Source organism: Lathyrus oleraceus, chromosome 5 (genome assembly GCF_024323335.1).
Source record: "Lathyrus oleraceus cultivar Zhongwan6 chromosome 5, CAAS_Psat_ZW6_1.0, whole genome shotgun sequence".
In the NCBI taxonomy this organism is placed as follows: Eukaryota; Viridiplantae; Streptophyta; class Magnoliopsida; order Fabales; family Fabaceae; genus Lathyrus; species Lathyrus oleraceus.
The window spans coordinates 573,323,813-573,329,084 of NC_066583.1; the positions used below are offsets into that span (position 1 = coordinate 573,323,813).

Consider the following 5,272-nt stretch of genomic DNA (forward strand, 5'->3'; position numbering starts at 1 on the left):
CGATGAAATTAATATTTATATTTGAGATTCGTTTAAATGATTAATATTTTAGAAGATATAATGGTTTTTTATAAATATCGATTGAAATTGAGTTTTTGCACAAATAATTAAACCATTTATATACATATTTATCGACTCAGACAAAGAATAAAATTCTCAAATCTTACGAAAAAAAATACAAGAATTTTTTATATATCTGAAAAGATACATTTTTTAAAATTAATAATATACTTTTATCTTTTAATTCTTTACATTAGTATACAAATCTGAAGAAAAAAAATGATATCATTCTAAAATTTTCAAATCGATAAAACAAATACATGTTATATCATAACCAAATCACTCCTTACTCTAGACATTATTTATTTATGGACAACTACTTATTGTTTCTTGTTCCTTTAGGTTTCAACCGGTCTTTGTCCAACAAAAGAAAACGTTTTGACTTAAGTAACAATTCATACACGCAATCACCAAATCCATTGCAATGCTATGAGTGCTAACATTAGCATAAAAATATAAAATGTCGTTACGATCGTTATCCTATCATTATTATTATTTTTTATTTTTTGTTGTTGTGATTTTTGTTTATGTTGTTTATTATTTGTTAGAAAGTAATAGAACATGGTGACAATTTTTCTTCCAAGTTTCTCTCGGTGTTAAATAGGTAAAAAGTGATTATTGATCGAGGTTTGAAACAATTACTTTGAATCAATTACTTGATAGACAATTATAATATTCACTTCTTTCAATTTTATCATAAAAGTAGTGGTTCACATGGAGAAAAAAAAAGAGAAGAAGACCGATAAAAAGTAACAAGAAGTAACCGGGAGAAGAAAATGGGGAACAAAAAGAGATGATATAAGATGAAAAAGGTGGAATATTATCTATAGAAAAGAAGCTGCAAATAAGTTAAGTATTTTCTTTTTTATAGATTTTTCTGAAAATTTTGGTGTTAAAGAGATGTATGATGAATCATCATGGAAGAGAAACATTTATGTTGGATCAAATACTCACTTAAAGATTAAAGATTCACCCAAATAAGTGAAAAAAATATAATATATTCACGCAAAACCTTAAGGTGATAGGTGTAAGGGTCATTTTACGTATAAAGTGTTCAACCTCCATTTTTCTAAGCAATGTGGGACTTAGAACTCACACTTATTTCTCAACACAACTCACATTGTTTCTCAACAATCTCCCCCTCAATTGTGAGTTCATCCACTACTCTCCCCTTAAGTGGAAACTCTTTCGTTCACATGCTTGTACCGCCGTTGAGAGACACCCGTATCTCGTCATGGTCACTTCAACAGAACATATCGTCTGACCACTATGTCAGAAAGACTTTTGACACAAACAATTGGTCCCTTACTCGAATCAGGCTTTGATATCACTGATGGGTCATCATGAGGGGGAAACATTCACATTGGATCAAATACTCACCTAAAGGTCAAAGACTCACCCAAACAAGTGAGAGAGACACCACATATTCACCAAAAACCTTAAGGTGTTATGTGTATGGGTCCTCTTACTTATAAAGTGCTCAACCTCCACTTTTCTAAGCAATGTGAGACTTCGAACTCACACTTGTTTCTCAATATAACTCAGATTTATTTCTCAATAATGTACAATATATGTCAAGAGTATGGTAGAACTAAAGAGGTGGTAATTCCACCAAAAAGGAACAAAAGAGGCAAAATATTCGGGTTCGTAAGATTTTCAAAAGTAGGGGATGGTTTTTCTTTTGCAACAAGATTAGACAATATTTTCATCGGAAGTAAGAAGGTGTTTGTTAACACTCCAAAATATTAAAGAAAAGAAAAAAGAGGATGCCAATATAATTACTCAAATGAAGCAAGACATCATGAGGGGACAAGCAGAGGGCATATCAACAAAAGGATTGCAACCAACCCAACAAGAGACATATTCAGATCATATGCACAAGCAGTGAATACTGGAGGCTTAATTGGAAATATATACAAACAATACTTCATGAGAAAACCAAAAAAGCATAAACCACATGGAGACCGTAGAAACTTAGATTCGCCCATCTGAAATTCAATGTGGAAGAGGATGAAATCAAAAGATTCAACAAGATGTATGTGGGAGAGGCATCGTACCAGGAATGACATACAATCTAGAAAATGAGTTTCACATGCAAGGATATTTTACAATCAAAGTTACACCATTGAGAGTAAATTTATGCCTACTAGAAGAACAAGAGGAAGGAAACATACAAGCAATTATAATTAATGCTAGAGACTGGTTGGAGAAATGGTTTGACGAAATTAGACATGGAGATAGTAACATGGTTGAGAATACACTGTGTACCTAGGCATGCATGAGATCCAACATTCTTCTCATTTATAGTGTCAACAGTTGGTAAATACATCAACTTAGATGAAAATACGCACAACAAATCTATAATGGATGTGACCAGAAAGATGATTAGAATCAAAGGCTTTGGAGTAGTGAATGAGGTGTTCAATGTTGAAATCAACAAGTTTGTTTACCCAATTATGAAGTTTGAAGAACAATTTGGTCTAATGAGAATCAGTATCCCATTTAAACAAGACATAACATACTACTCATATCAAGATTTTGATAATGACTCCAAAGATGACTGTCATACCCTGTCAAAATTCAACATGTACCGGAAGAAAAATGTGTTTAGAGTTGGCCTAATGATGACGATACAAGGACAAAAACGGGCGCTAATGGGTTACTAGCGTCACCTTAGCATCTGTGTCGTGGTCGACACCTCCTTCTTTGAAGTAGTCAATGCTAATTAGTGCCAGCTATATGAAACGCTAGCTAGAAGCTAAGACGTGGTAGAAATGATGACGCTAATTAGTTATATAACATTGACTTAGAAAGACACAAACTTGCTGATATGTTTATTCTTTAGCTTCGACTTTAGCCTACACTAATTATTTTATGGTGACACTATTTATCTAAAGCACATAATATTTAGCTTTGATTTTGGTCGACGCTAAGTGGATTTTTTTTGAAAATATGTTTTTAGAATATTGAAGAACCTGTTTAAAAACCTACTTTTAAAACATATTTTCACATTTCCATACATAGACGTATATTTATTCCACATTTATGGTTAGAACAATATTTATTCCAAGTACAATTCAAGTAATCCATATCTATTCATATAATCCATAAAAATATGGATTCATATTAGAAAACCTACACCCATCAAAATAAACCAAGTCTTCAAATAAACCATCAAAACAAACAAGGTATTCAAATAAACTATCAAAATATTGTCTATAATCAATAACCATCAAAATATATCAAATATAAAACAAACCATCAAATCCATCACTCATCTTTGTTTTTGATCATCGAGTGATCGCCAAATTCAGCATCGTAATAAGGATGGATACTAAGAAGGGCAGTAGAAGAAATCGCCATCATAGCCACCATTTGTCTTTAAAATTCTTAAAACTTCTTTTCTAACATCCTTGACCGTTCGTTAGGTGTTGCAGCCTCTACACGTGCATCAACAACGTTACCTCTAGCAGTTTCATTGGCTGGGCTCTCGAGTTCCTTGTTGCAATGTGTATCTGCAACATATGTCAAGTATGACACTGCACATCTTATATATTCAAGTCTAACTGAAGTTATGCTTTTCATCAAAAGAGACTATGTGGTTCAGTCTTGATTTTGTTGAAAAATAACAACTCAATAAGAGCTAATATGACAGTGAGTCTATAATGTACACTATTTGGTGGTCGCAAGTACTGAACTATAATGATGATATTATTTTTCTCTGTTATTCGTCATCCATTTATAGTTCAAGTCATCATACTAATTGTTGCTTGTTAGCATGACTAACAAATATCACTGCAAATTTTGTTTTGCTTGTATATATTGACTCATTTAAACTCGAATGCTGTAAGTTTTTAGGTAATTTAGTTGTTTATCCTTTAGAATTTAAAATGAACATCAAGTCTAGCTTACACACAATTTTTCTATTAAAACAAAAAATGCAGTAACTTTTGGTTATTCAATGACAGGTATTGCTAGTGAAAAGGCTATAAATAAACTAGCAACATGGAACAACAGAAAATTATCACATAAATATGCTATATTCTTGCATACTGTGATTCCTAGAAATTTAATATGTTAATTTATTTATTTAGTTGACTTTCACTTCCCTTTTCTACTTCCCTTTTTTAAATTTAATGACTCTAATGCTTGATTGAACTTTGTTTTATATATATATCAAACATTGGTACTATTTATTTTGATGTGAATCTCTTATTTCTATCAGACTTACGGGATCATACAAAGTTAATGGATTAATTTTGTAGTTTCATTAGTGTAATTGAAATATCTCAGTTTGCACATAAAAGCATTAAGGAACATAAACACAACTTTTTCTCATAATACCAAAAAATAATCGTAAAAACATTTTTTTATTGACTTACATGTGTTATCTTTTAACGATGATCAACCCACTCCCCAATCTTCTTTTTATGGGTGGCCATGAAGAGATCTTAAGGATGGATGAGTCGTTTGAGCTTATTAGCCTATAAATAAAGAATATATATATATATATATATATATATATATATATATATATATATATATATATATATATATATATATATATATATATATATATATATATATATATATATATATATATATATATATATATATATATATATATATTACAATGTATATCAAATGTAAGGTTTTTTTACAAAAATAATCCTTTTTTAAGGAAACTCCCAAAATACCTCTGATTTCAAAAAAAATCCCCGAATACCTCACTTTTAGGAGGAGTCTCCAATTGAATTGGCGACTCCTCTTAAAACTCGAATGGAGGCGCCAATTGGATTGGCCAATCCAATTGGCGCCTCTGTGTAGGTTTTAAGAGGAGTCGCCAATTCAATTAGAGACTCCACCTAAAATGTATTTTTTGTCTTATAAATAGATGCGTTGTGTGACTAATTGTTCCACATCTCATATAATCATTTGGCTATTATGTTTGGTGTTCGTCGCCGATACGGAAAGGTGATTTATGCGAGAGACAAACCTCAAATGATGATGCTGTTTTGGAACATCACCACGTTCGATCAACTGAAGAAGGAGTTGCTTCGTTGGTTAGATGGGAAAATACAAGAAGGGAAAAAAATCAGAAGTATTGAGAGACTTGACAGTATCTTTGGTTGGGTGCGAATGAAGACTGATAAGGATGCTAGGGAAATGATGTTCGGTCGAGACGACATCAATTTGATTGTTGTAATCAGTT

The 5,272-nt window shown here is 31.6% G+C and overlaps 1 long non-coding RNA gene across 1 annotated transcript; it reads right to left on the bottom strand.

The window, feature by feature from the left end:
• Nucleotides 1-3,136: 3,136 nt before the first annotated feature.
• On the bottom strand, nucleotides 3,137-4,529 carry LOC127083254 (uncharacterized). The gene is made up of 2 exons (XR_007788354.1): nucleotides 4,443-4,529; nucleotides 3,137-3,575 (listed from the first exon to the last, which is right to left on the bottom strand). It is a non-coding gene; the product is annotated as an uncharacterized LOC127083254 (long non-coding RNA).
• Nucleotides 4,530-5,272: the final 743 nt, after the last annotated feature.